At 38.1% G+C, this 14,195-nt stretch overlaps 1 protein-coding gene across 5 annotated transcripts in view; it reads left to right on the top strand.

Annotated features, from left to right (window-relative positions):
- The window catches only part of HUWE1 (HECT, UBA and WWE domain containing E3 ubiquitin protein ligase 1), a 143,321-nt gene that overhangs the window by 12,271 nt on the left and 116,855 nt on the right, over positions 1-14,195 (top strand). The gene's annotated exons all lie outside the window — the stretch shown is intronic.

Here is a 14,195-nt window from a genome sequence, read left to right as displayed (position 1 = left end):
TTTTGTTGTTATTGTTGTTAATATTATATCTTCTTTTTCCCTCTCACATCTTACTTCTCTTCAGTTCAACAAGCATTCTCTGAGTGTTTCTAAGTACAAGAAGCTAGGGACATACATTAGTATAAGAGAAGAGTATAAACCTGGATATATCCAGTATCATTGTTATAGATGCCTCTCTCTTTGTATCTATATCTGCTGCCATGTTTTACAGGGACTAGCTTGACTACTCCAGCTTAGAGTGCCTTGCAGTCTGTTGACCTAATCTGGAGCTCCAGTTCCCTGCTTCTCAAATTTCCTTAACTGTCTTGGTGAGGCCAGCCTTAAAAGGAAGTATAGTCTGGAGAGGTATAGATGTCACTTGAATACAACCTTTTACATAGAGGATTTTAGATTTTTGCTTTTTAAAAGTAAAGGCAGACTGCCTGCATGGGTGAATTCACATATCTACCTCTAGCAAAACAAATTACCAGTGGCGGTAGTCTTCTCCATGTCCAACAGAAGAGCTGGATAAGACCCTTATATTTGGTATTGTCTACATCAAACTCCTTATTTTATAGGCACAGGTTTTGGGGAAATGACTTGCCCAAGGTAACATGGCTGCTTAGGGGTGGAGTTGGCCATTGAACCAGGTTATCTAGTTTGGTATGTTTCCACTATGCTGTATCTTTCCTTGAAACTGAATTTATTATCTGTATTTCTAAATATGCCAGCAGGTGTCATCCATAGAAGTGCAAAATAAGTGGCCCCCTTCCTATAAGAAAGTTAACCCCAAAAATGGAGGAAATTTAAGGGAGTAGAAAGGTAAATGAGAAAGTCAGAAGTTCAAAGAAGGCTTAGTTTCTTTTGCCCTTTTGACTATGGTTATTACTTTTCAACATAAGGTCAATTTGGAGCTCTTTCATGGGACAATTTGATTTGGTTGCATGTTTTCATGCATATTTATGGATGCTATAAATCTATAGATGTGACTAAATTTCCTGCTTGTAAAACTTTCAAATTAAAGTGATGTTTTCTAAGCTCATCTTTTTTTCCCTTCCTTTTCAACTGTTTTAAATTATAAAAGTGACGTTTGCTATTAAAAAAAAAGATTCAAACAAAATAAACATTTCAGTTAAAAATTAGTACCCCCCCACAAATGATGGTCTCCTTTTATATCTGTTAACAATGTGTACATATTCTTTTATAGCTTTAACGTTTACATACTATGCTTATCCATTTATGTACTATACGTATTTTTATACATTAGAATACATGGCTGGACTCCATTCTTTTTAATGGTTGCGTTGCATCCCAAAAGCATGAATCTGCTATAATTTCATCATTCCCTGTTGTTGAGCCTTGGAAATAGAATTCATCCTGAATCAAAGGGTGGTACCCATTTAATTTTTTGATAGGTACTGCCAAAATGACCTCCAGAAAGGCTATATAGAATTGCCATTTCCACCGAAGTGTTTGTGAGTGTCCTTTTCTCCACCTACATTTGCCAAAACAAGATACAGTTGGTCCTTTTAATTTTAACCAGTCTGTTGAGCGAGAAATCACATCTCCTTGTTTTGATTAGCATTTTTGTAGTTACTAATAAGGATAAGCAAATGTTTATATCCTCTGCAAATTACAAGTTCCCTTTTACTTGGTTTTCAATAAGATTGTCTTAGTGAGTTTTGGGTGTTCTTTGTATATTAGAAATATTAACCCTTTATTTTTCCTGTTGCAGATATTTTCTGTGGTTTGGAATTTTTATGTAGTCAAATTCTTTTGTTTATGGTTTCTAGGTTTCACATCTTTCTTGGGAGATCTTTTCTTTGCCAAGATTACAAGAATAATTCCCTGCGTTTTATCTTCTAATACTTTTTTTTTTATTTTTGCGGTACGCGGGCCTCTCACTGTCACGGCCTCTCCCGTTGCGGAGCACAGGCTCCGGACGCGCAGGCTCAGCAGCCATGGCTCACGGGCCCAGCTGCTCCATGGCATGTGGGATCCTCCCGGACCAGGGCACGAACCCGTGTCCCCTGCATCGGCAGGTGGACTCTCAACCACTGCGCCACCAGGGAAGCCCCTTCTAATACTTTTTTTAAAAAAAATTATTTATTTATTTTTGGCTGTGTTGGGTCTTCGTTGCTGCGTGCAGGCTTTCTTTAGCTGCAGCGAGCGCGGGCTGCTCTTCGTTGCAGTGTGCGGGCTTCTCATTGTGGTGGCTTCTCGTTGTGGAGCCTGGGCTCTAGGCACGCGGGCTTCAGTAGTTGTGGCATGTGGTCTCAGTCGCTGTGGCTCGTAGACTCTAGAGCGCAGGCTCAGTAGTTGTGGTGCATGGGCTTAGTTGCTCCGTGGCACGTGGGATCTTCCCGGCCCAGGACTCGAACCCGTGTCCCCTGCACTGGCAGGCGGATTCTCACACACTGCGCTATCAGGGAAGCCCCTAATATTTTTTAATAGTTTTTTTTTAAGTTGGAATTTGGCCAAGTAGCAAACTGGGTTGGTTACTTTTTGCTCTATAGGTTTTGAGAATAATTCAGGTTGTTCATGTTTAATACCTTTAACATTTGTCTTGAACTGAAGGCATAGTGTTATAGACAGTGTTTTAAGGGATCTTATTTATTATATTTCCATTTTACACATGTTTGAGGCCCAGATTGTCCTAAAGTCACAAAGTCAGTTTGTGTCAGGGAACTAGAGTGCCTTTGCATACTATTCTTACAGTTTTAGCAAACACCTTTCAGTTATAAATGTTTTAAAGCAGCAGATTGTTCACATTGTCTGGTTTATTTAAAGAACATTGGAAATGACTGTGTGCCGGGCTGTATGTAGTGGTGTTTAAATTTACTCAAACAGAGCCAGTTTAGTCTATATGTTGGGACATAATCTTTTTTTCTAAAGGCTTTGTTTTAAAGCTTTCTTATCAGTGAACTAATTTGATCCTTGTAACAAACCTGTGAAGTTGGAATTGTTCTCAATTCTGAAAGGAGTTTGCTGCCATGTTGATAATTGCTATAAATAACTTATTAACCATGTATAAGAATCTTTGTTCCTTCCAAATTCATTAAAAGTAGCTCAGAATAGTTGAGGTACACTTAAAATTTTTGATTCTTAAGTGGCATGGCCCGAACATTATTTAGTAGACTAACCTTTGGAGAACTATAACTAACTTGAGAGTGAGACCTGGAGCTTCCTAATCTTGTCATCAAAGTTAAGTTTATGTCCGTAATTAAGGCAGACAGTTTGGAGATTAATAAATACTTTATGTTCTTCATATGCAGATAACATGTAGAAAGGCTGGGGGAAAAAACAGCTTTTTTTGGCTCTTGATCGTGTGTGTGTGTGTGTGTGTGTGTGTGTGTGTGTGTGTGTGTGTGAGATACCCAGCATAAGATTGTGTGTGTGTGTGTGTGTGTGTGTGTGTGTGTGTGATACCCAGCATAAGATTGCTGCCCTTAGATTAATCTGGAGCTAAAAGAAATAAGACATAATAATATGGCTTACTCTTCGCCAGGCACAATCCTATGAGATAGACTGTGTTGTTTATTTTACAGAGGTTACTGACTTGGAGTAACTTGTCTGAGATTATACACCTAGTAAGTGGAATTTAAGCCCAGCTTGACTCCCAGGCTTTTCCATTCTGTTGTTGTCCTCTATTTCACTTTTACTTTCTTCCAAGTAGTATTCCTCAGTTTCTACTTTTAAATTAAAAAAAATAATAATCCTCATGTATGGTAGCAGATAAATACTAAGTTCTCTCTTCCCGTCATATAGATATATCTTTTGTCAGAATATTTTAAGGCATTAAAACCTAGCTTTTATTTAGAAATATACTTAATCTAACCTTTTTATGAAAGGATTGTGCCTTTTCTACCTGTCTTCAGGATACAGAACTAGAGTATTTTATCCAGGAATACAGAATTCCCCCTTACATAGAGGAGGTTTAATTTTAGAGATGCTGAATATTTCTTTATAAACCTAGGGACATGAGAGAATTGGAGCTGAATAATGCACAAGGGTTGGAATTCTGTTTCTTTGGTTTCCTGTACTGTCTTTATTGTATTTGACAGTGGCCTGTCATGTGGCTTTAAGGGAAATACCGTACGCCTGTGTTTCATAAATGAAAGTGAAAACACTGTAGTGGCTAAGCACACAGTGTCTTGGAGATATTTCTGGGGGTGATAGTTCCTAATGTTTTTCAGGTCACAGATCTCTTTAAGAAGCCAATGAAAGCTATCAACTATCTTCTCAGAAAAATACCCACATAGGTGAAAATTTTCCATAGAATTTAGGATTTTTGTGGTGCTCCCTCAATATAGGACACAAAGAAATCTAAAGATTTCTCCAAGTGTCATTAAGAGGATGTCCAAGTTGCTGTTGTTTGTGCTTATATTTCCTAGTGTGTGTGTGTGTGTGTGTATTTTTTTTCCTAGACCAAAGCATTATGCCCAAAGGTGAAAGCTGGGCTAAAATTGTTTCACTTTCGCTAAAGGTGTACTCTGCTTTATGCAACTTTAATCTCTAAAAATCCAAATTTTTTTAAAAAGCAAGAAGATTATGGTTGGTGTTACATAAGGATTTATCCAATGTAGTGTGTTGATTTTGTAATTGGTTGTGTTTCCAGCTTTGCTTTGACCACTAGGAAGCTGTAATTTGTATGTTTTGTGTACTGGCTTTTTGTTGCTTTTATATTACGATTGCTTCTAGTCTTCCTTTTTCTCTGATTTACACCTGACCATCTCATAGCACCTATCACAATGCCCTGCATGTAGCATATTAATAACTATTTGTGGAATGAAAGATGAAGATTGAATGAGTTGTATAAATTGGTTTTCTCAGTTGAAAATGTCACTTTAAAAAAGCGTTTAAAGTGATTTGGAATTTTTAGCTTTTTTAAACATTCACTGGGTAGTCATTCATTCATTTATTAATCTACTAAGTGACAGTTCCTATGCTGGCAACAGGAATGCAAAGATAAATAGAATCCCACTCATGCAGAACTCACTCTAGTGGGGAGACTGACATGTAAATAAAGAGAGGTGTGTTGATTGAGGGTATGTGCAGGATACAGTGGGGACACAAAGGAGAGAGTGATCAGTGTTACTCTGGGGGAGGGGATATCTGAAAAAGCTTGACAGAGGAAGTGACATTTAAGCTGAGCTCTAGGGAATATATGCAGGGAGCAGCCATTTTAGCAGAGAGAACAATCTGAGTCAAGGTATCAAAGGTCTTGAATGGTAGGGAAACTGTAAAAACTTGACATGGTTAAAGCGTGGGGAGCCAAGAGGAATATTATGTAATGTCATGGCCCTGGTAAGAGAGGTAAGCAGGCACTAGGTCCTAGAGGTCTTGGATACTGGTTAGGTAAGGAGTTTACACTTGATGTTGTAGGTAGATTTTGAGTTTGAGGGAGATTGCTCTGGGAGCAATGTGGAGGATGGAATGGGGGAATCTAGCAAGATAAAGTCTTAATTTAAAATATTTCTAATTTATGAGATTTTCAAACATACACAAAAGTTTGCAAACAGTATAATGAACCCCCATGTACCTGTTACCCAGCTTCAACAGTTGTCAACACATGGCTATACTTATTTATATCCCATTCCCTCCCCCATTATTTTTAAGCATATTCCTAAATGAATCACAGATTGGCAAAGCATAATTAACAATATATAACAAAGTGGCTCTCAAGTCTGGCTGTGCAGCCAAATCACCTACACAGCTTGAAAAAAAAAGTTCCCACCTCTTATCTATTGAGTCAGATATTTATATGGCCAGACATTATTCATTTTCAAAATAAGCTAGAGTTGAGAACTCCAGATTTAATTTTTAAGTAAATTATTTTAAAGATATTTTAAAATTAGCATTGACTTCTGATGGATGTGTTTTCCTGAACTCACTGAATGCTGCCTGTGGCTCTTCTGAGTGAAGATCATCTATTAGATAGTGGCAGGCTTTTGTGTGGTTAAGTTGTTGACAATTCACTAGAGCATATTAGTTTAAAGGCTGATGTCTTAATTTTCTGTTAGAGATGGGCAAGACTGAGAAGTACTTCCATCTTTGAAATTGGATGTGATGAGATAGGGAATAATCCATCATTGTTACAATTGATCTTTTGCACCAAATCCAGCCACAAGTAAAGATGGGGATGGGAGACAGAGCATTCTTAAAGGGTAGACTAAGATTATTCCAGAGCACCAATTTAAAATGTGTAGACAAGGAGTCTCTTCCTCTCCTCCTTAATAAGCATAACTTTCACACAGGCATTGCCGTTTTTATTTTTTTTTCTTAGGAATGCTAGGAAGGGAGGTCTCCTTGGCATGCTGCCATTTCCTCTCTGCTGGCAAAACTGATTTACAACTTTGGTGAGCCCTATTTGTTGCCTGAATTCTTTTGATGCCAGTTTCTCTCTCTAAGTAATTGGGAGTAATGACCAGAAGGATAACTCCTGGATCTGCAGCTTCCCAGGACTGTAGGGTAGAGGGACGTGTAGGGGATGACTTCTCAGTCATTGGAGGTGATGCTATTCTCACCTCCAAAGTCAGTGTTGGAGGTTTCAGATTCTTCCTCCTCGGTATCCCTGCCCTTATTTTGAGTATACTGCAGTGCAGAAAAGCACCAAGAGCAAGCATGAAAACTTATCTGAGGTATAGTGTTTTCAGATTTTGAGGGAGAGACCCTGTCGACGTATTTCTGCAGATAATTTCCAGATTTGTCTTGGGTGAGTAAAGGCTATACCTCATTTGCTTTATTATTACATCTTACTATCAAATGTCCAATAAAATCTAGGTCAGCAGTTCTCAGGGTCATATTTTATGTGGCCAGGGACAGGGATATCGGTGTCTGTAGGAGGGGTGTAGCGGGGTGGACTGTGCATACATTTTGTGTACTGCAGAGTTGTGGAGCAAATTTGGTTTGAATCTAGGTTCTACCACTTACTGGGTATGTGGCTACTCTTGGCCTCAGTAAACCAGGAATGATCTTCATCTCCAAGGTGTTATAAGGATTAGAGATAATACATAATAGGTGGTCAGTAAATGTTATCTGTTGTTATTATGGTGATAAATGGGTTCTCAGAATATTTGGTGGGTATTAATGTAAATAATCAGAAACTAGACTGGATGGAAAGGCCTGATAATCAGGTGGTGTCCCCTTGTCCCCTTTTACAAATCAGTCAGTGTGATGTCTCTGTCTCTAATCAAATGGTCAATAGCAGGCTGGGTTTCAAGATTCAGCTTGCTGTTTCCTGACATGATGGACGGTCTGGGCATTTCTCACCCGAATTTACTTTCAGAGACTGCAGAGAGGCAAAAGGCAAATATAATTAAGTATTTTGCTTTGTAGGACGTTGGAGTTTAGTATTCTCTAAAGCATTACTTTAAAACCACCATAATGCTTTTCCATGATTTCAGTGGGAATTTTAGGCTGATTTTTGTTTTGTTCTTTTTGTTTTTCATTTAATTAGCCAATATTTATTGTTTCCTGTAGGAGCTTAGTGTACAGCTAAGCTGTGAACAAAACAAATAGGGAAAATGCCTTCATGGAGCAGACATTCCCATGGGTAGGCTGACTCTGATTCATCCACACTCCCATACGTGTGTGCAGCATTTCTTAACCTACCAATAATAAACCAAATCAATAAATACTGAATGCTTGCTGTGTGCCATACTTCAGGATTAACCAGCAAGAGGTATAGGAAAGAGGCTCCAAGAGCCAACAGCAGCCAATCCAAGACATTTGTTTAGAGAATATTTTTCTTAATTTGATGCATGCCCTTTGGCTCAGGGGCCACTGTTTTCTACCTTAAGAAAAATTGTACAAAAGAAAAATTCTCATTATAAATGGATACATGATTATAGAAAATTTGGAAGGCTCGGAAAAGCATGAAGCATAAATAAAACTGTGTTATCCTGCCACCTAGAGGCAACCACTGATAATGTTGTATATTTCTTCCCTTCCCAAGGTTGGTTGGTTGGTTGGTTGGTTGGTTGGTTGGTTGGTTGGTTGGTTGGTTTTCTTCCTCACCCTGTGGCATACATTTTCTCATTAATGTCAGGGAGTGATAGGTACAGGGTATAGTGTGAGCTTGTAGGAGGGACACTCAGTCAAGTTTTAAGAGATTAAGAAGAGGATTGTCCTAATTCTGGTTAGTACTATTTGTGCTGTTGAAAACCCACGTAAGTGTTCACTATGTTAAGGTGAAATAGTGAGATTCTAAATAGTCCCCTACCCTCAGCTTTCTTAGGGATTTTCTTTCCATTATCTCCTTTTCCTCTCCCTTACCCCTCTGCCTTTCAGTGAGACCCCATAATTTTCTGCTTGTATTTACAATCAGCCTTTTCAAGAGTGTTCTACACATGCCATCTATATTGCCGCACTTCCTATTGATTCCTTGACTCATTCCAGTTTGACTTCCTTTCCAACCACGCCACTGGAACTAATGCTTGTCAAGTTATCTCTAGTCCCAATTTCAATGGACATTTTCCTGGACATACCTCATTTTGACATTTGACCCAGTTGATCAGCGTTGCCATCTTGTGTCTTTCATGATGCCGTGATGAACTAGTTTTGCTTCTACCTCACCAGCCTCTCCTTTGCTGGATTCTCCTCCCATGGCTTCAAGTACTGTCTATATGCTTACAATCACAGATTTTTTTTGTCAGTGCATACTTCTTTCCTGAACTCAATTCTATAAATATTTGCATATCTATCACATGGAAGATGCTGTGCTAGATGCTGAGAGCTTAACACTGTAGAAAATCAAACCAGTTACACTAATTGATACTTGCAATGAGAGAAATAAGTAGGGTTACTATCATTAAAAAAAGTAACAGACAGCTTTAGGCAGGTTGCCTTGGGAAGCCGCTTTGGGTCTTAGTTTAAAGTCAACTTATCAAATAGAACTAGGTGTGGGAAGAATGAGTGTGGAGCAGAAGCATTCCAGTAGGAATAGCACCTGTAACGGTCTAGAGGCCAGAAACAATTTAGAGTGTTCCAGAAACTAAACGGAAAGACTAATGTGGTTGTGCAGAGAGGAGATTGGAGAGAGTTCCAGGAGCCAAATCATGCCAGGGCCCTCTGGGTCATGGTTAGAATTTGGAAATAATTGTAGGGAAAATGTTGAAAGGTTTTAAGCAAGGAAGTAACGTGAGCTGATATATGTTTTAAGAAGATTACTTTTGCTGTCTGGAGAATGGATTGGATGAAAGTGAGTATGGAAGTGGGGAGATCCATTATCCATATTTCACAGTTGAGAAAACAGAAGTGCACATACGCTGATTTGTCCATGCTCATACAGTGAGTAAGTTGATAATAGCAGGGATTCTAACCTGGGTTTCCTGGTTTGGAGCCTGTGTTATAATCTGGTGCTTCTCAAACTTTAATATATGATCTTATTAAAATACAGATTGATTCTTCACGTCTGGGTGGGGCCTGAGATTTTGCATTTTTAATAACTCCCAGGTGATATCAGTGCCGCTGATCCTTCAACCATACTTTGAATAGTAAGGCTAGTCCACCACTGTACTCAACTGCTGTTGACCCAGATTTGGAACTATAGATGTCCTCTGCCCTTAAGCTAATTTCAATATTGAAAGTCATTCTAAATTTGATCAACCGGAGGTGATTACTACAGAGTGAGTTACCCTTTAAAGAGTGACTTCCCTCAGTGTATTTTAATTGTACCCTCTTGTCTTGATGTAAACCCTATAAAACCAAGATTCCAACTTCAAAGATAAGTGAAGTTGGGGGGAATGAAGGAGTGAAAAAAGAAATGGTTAATTAAATGGAAGTATTTAAGTGTAATGGTAATCGCTACAGATGGTGATTCATAATAATTCATTAGTTTTCTGAAAGTTGATCTTTCTAACCTGAGTTTAGGAAGAAATATTTATTATGTGTAGAGATTGTTTGGTGCACAGAGTTCTGGTCTGACCCAACAAAGGCAGTAGGCTATTTCCAGGGATTTGTTTAGAATTAACTTCTTTTTGTTAGAGACTTGTTTATGTAATGGGATTTTCATCTGTTTAACTTCTAAGCATTAGGTAGAACTCATTCTCTAGTTACTGTTCCATCATTAGTGAGATTGATAATATCTCAGCTTTTCACCTTGTGTCCCAGCTTCCTCTCTTACAATATTTTTTTTGAACAATAGGATCCAACAGTGTAGAGGAATTTATCACAAATTTGTATTTTCATCTGCAAGCATTTATTGTTGTAAAACTAGTAAATAAAGTGAACAGCATGTTATTGAAGCATGGACTTGGGAGTCAGAAGGGCCTGGATTTAGATCTTGGAGCCAACATTCACTAACCAGGCAAGGTTCTGAATTTCTCTGAGCCTCAGTTTTCTATCTGTAAATGGGGAAAGAACTTGGCTTGAATGGTGAGGATTGTAGGAAAGACAAATATGAGGCCCCTGAGCAGCATGTCTCAAAGTGTATTCTTTGGGATTCTTAAATTGGACTCTCAGTAGATGCCACCTGGAGGGAAAATGTTTCTGTGTCCTATTAAGTTTCCTTTACCCGGGATTTCTTGGAGCTGTTAGTAATGTCAGTCAGCCATGTGACTGTCCTAAAGGAAGAGAAATTTGTAACATTTCCTAAATTACTGGAACCTAGTCTTCATGGAGCAAGATGCTCTAGAATGCTTTGAGAAACACTAGCCTAAGTATTACCTGGTTTGTAGTGGGCAATCAAAAAGTATTCTCCCTTCCTTCTGTGAAACCAGCTTAGAAATAGAACAGGAACAAAAAAGACTTGAATTTTCTTAATTGATGTCTCACATATCTTCCTAATTGATATCAGGCAGTGATATCTTTCTTTTCTAACTACAGGTATTTCTTGCAACAAAATTATAGAGGCCAGGTTAACATTGTACTTGTTATGGGAACGTGTGCTTGATCATTCATTTGTTTTGGCTTGTTTTTTTTTATTTGGGTGTCTATCATCTGAATCTGTTTATGAAAAATTTGGAACCTGAACAATGTGGAAACTGAAAAAGCCAAATGCACTTGCTCTCCCAGAACCTTGACAGCTAGAGCATAGGCATGGGACCTCAGCTTGACCAATCAGATGCTCACACTTGGGACAGTGCATCTAGAGCCACTGATGCAAATACCTGAGACCATTTAGAAATCATACTGCCACCAGCAGTAGCTTCTAGGCATCCAGAGTCCGGTGTTGGCAGCATAGGCACCCCCAACTAAGCTGTGTCTGTGGGAGGTCTTTGGCTGTAGTTCCAGGATGCCTAGCTTCCTTGGTTCTGTCTGTTTTCTGAATGTGGATCTCTAAGCTTTCCTATTGATTGCGTGAGCTATCAGTTACCCTTCCAGTAAATCACATTTTTGCTTTAGTTAGCCAGAGTCTATTGTTTTCAACCCAGACCCTTGAATGGTACAGAATAAGTCAAAATAGCTTTAGTTAAAGTGAGATACATATTTGTGTGAAGATTTGCCAGTGACTTCATCTACATTTTTTTAAACTAGTAAAATCGTTGTGAGTTGGTTATTTGCACAAGTTTTAGTCTGTGCTCTTGGTCTGGAGGATTTTTTTTTTATTGTTGGGTTTTAAGAGTTCTTTATATATTCTAGATAGTATGTATGGTTTGCAAATATTTTCTCCGAGTAGATTTTATAGTTTTACATTTAAGTCCATCATCCTTTTTTTTTCTTTTTTGAGATGTAATTGGCGTTTAACATTATATTAGTTTCAGGTATACAACATAATGATTCCATATTTGTATATATTGTGAAATGATCACAATAAGTCTAGTTAACACCCATCACCATAGTAACAATTTTTTTCTTGTGATAAGAACTCTTAAGGTCTGCTCTTAGCAACTTTCAAACATATAATACAGTATTAACTATAGTCATCATGCTGCACGTTATATCCTCATGACTTCTTTGTTTTATAACTGGAAGTTTGTGCCTTTTGACTACCTTCATCTGTTTCACCCACCCCACCCCCCAGCCCCTGCCTCTGGCAAACACCAATCTGTTTCATGTATCTATAAGTTTTGTATTTTTGGTTTTTGAGGGTTTTGTTTGTTTGAGATTCCACATATAAGTGAGATCATACAGAATTTGTCTTTTCTCTGTTTGGCTTATTTCGCTTAGCATAATGCCCTCAAGGTCCATTCATGTTATCGCAGATGACAAGATTTCCTTCTTTTCTGTAAGACTGAATAATATTACATTTTATATATCTTTAATATATATAAAAACATAAAATGTGGTGTACATTTTATCTGTCTACAGCCACATTTTCTCTATTCATCCATCAGTGGACACTTAGGTTGCTTCCATGTCTTAGCTATTTTAAATAATGCTGCAGTAAACATGGGAGTGCATATATCTTTTCAAGTTAGTTTTTTTCATTACCTTTGGATAAATATCCAGAAGTGGAATTGATGGATCATATATTTAATCTTTTGAGGAACCTCCTTACTGTTTTCCATAGTGGCTGCACCAATTTACATTCCCACCAGCAGTGCACAAGAGTTCCCTTTTCTGCACATCCTTGCCACATGATCCATTTTGAGTTAATTTTTATATAAAATATGAGACTGAGGTCAGAGTTCATCTTTTCGCCTATAGATGTCTACTTGGTCTGGCACCATTTGTTGATAAAAATATCCTTTGATTGTCTTGCTTTTTCACCTTTGTCAAAAATCAGTTGGGCATATTTGTGTGGGTCTATTTCTTGGTTCTCTATTCTGGTCCATTGGCATATGTGTCTATCCCTCCTCTATTACTGTGTATACAGTCTTGACTACTGTAGCTCTGTGTGTGTGTGTGTGTGTGTGTGTGTGTGTGTGTGTCTTAAAATTGCATAGAATGATTCCCTCTCCTTTTTCAAAATTGTTTGAGCTATTGTAGTTCCATTGTCTTTAATATGAGTCTTCTTAGTCCATGAACATAGTGTATCACTTCATATTTTTAGGTCTTGATTTTCTAAATCAACATATTGTGGTTTTTAGCATACAAGGCCTGTACATGCTTTGTTATTTTTACGCCTAAGTATTTCAATTTTTTTTTTGAGCAATTATGAGCGGTGTTGTAAAGTTTTGAGTCCACATGTCCATTGCCAGTATACGGAAATATGATTGATCTGTGTATGTTTACCTTGTATCCTACAACTTTGCTGAGATCACTTGTTAGTTCTGCGGAGTTTTTTGTAGACTCCTTGGGATTTTATACTTAGATAATCCTTTGTTACCTGCAAATAAGGACAGTTTTCTTTCTTTCTGATCTGTATACCTGTTACTTCCCTTTTTTTACCTTATTTCAGTGGCTAGAACTTCCAACACTGTGTTGAATGAAACTGGAGAGGGCAGACCTTCTTTGCTCCTAATTTTGGAGGGAGAGAATTCAGTGATTCGGTTTGTATGGTGTTGGGGCTAACTGCTACTTCCTGTAGCTGAGGCAATGTAATAGCCTTCCACAAATGACTACAGCCACAATGATGTGACAGTCACTTGCTCTGAGTAATTGGTGTGAGGTTTTGTGAGACAAAGCAAACCTGAGAGTAAGTGTACAAGTAGCTCACTTATAGTTTCCACTACATGTATCAAATTGTTGCCAGGATCCTGTTGGCCTCATTTTAGATATTTGGAAGTTGTTGGCAGAAGGCATCTTGCTTATTTTCTCTTAGATGCTGAGGTAATTCTTTTAAAAAGTAATCTGGAATCACATACCTTAAATGTGAACTTTAGAGGGGAAACATCTTTTTTTCTTCAGGAATGATCCCTACAGCAACATTTTAGAGTATATTCTGGATTTCGTACCAACTCTTTCTGAATGCCCATTGGTTGAATGGATGCCAGCCATACAGACAAATACATGTTATTTCCAAAATACCGAGCATGTTGGACTAACTCTAGACCAAAAGCTGCCTAAAATTTATACTTGTGCTTGGTCAGCTTTATATTATGCCAGCCTTCTTGGAGGAGGGACATTGACCCCCAGTGACTACTGTATAGCAAATACATTATTATAGGTAAAGAGCCCTGCAGTTCACCTCTTCCTTTGCATATGTGCTAGTTGCTAATGGAGGAAACCTTTATTTCTTCCTGTGCCTTGGCCGGAGCATCTTGATGGACCTTAGTAAAATGATTGTGTTCTGTGCTCAGGATATTTCTAGTGGGAATCTTATACCTCATTTTCTAATGAAAAAAATAAAAGTATTTTGTTTCCTTTGTTCTTATGACATAATATATCTT

This window comes from Grampus griseus, assembly GCF_964374135.1.
Source record: "Grampus griseus genome assembly, chromosome: X".
Classification (NCBI taxonomy): domain Eukaryota; kingdom Metazoa; phylum Chordata; class Mammalia; order Artiodactyla; family Delphinidae; genus Grampus; species Grampus griseus.
The sequence above is the reverse complement of the archived record's forward strand: the minus strand, read 5'-3'. Positions and strand labels throughout refer to the sequence as shown.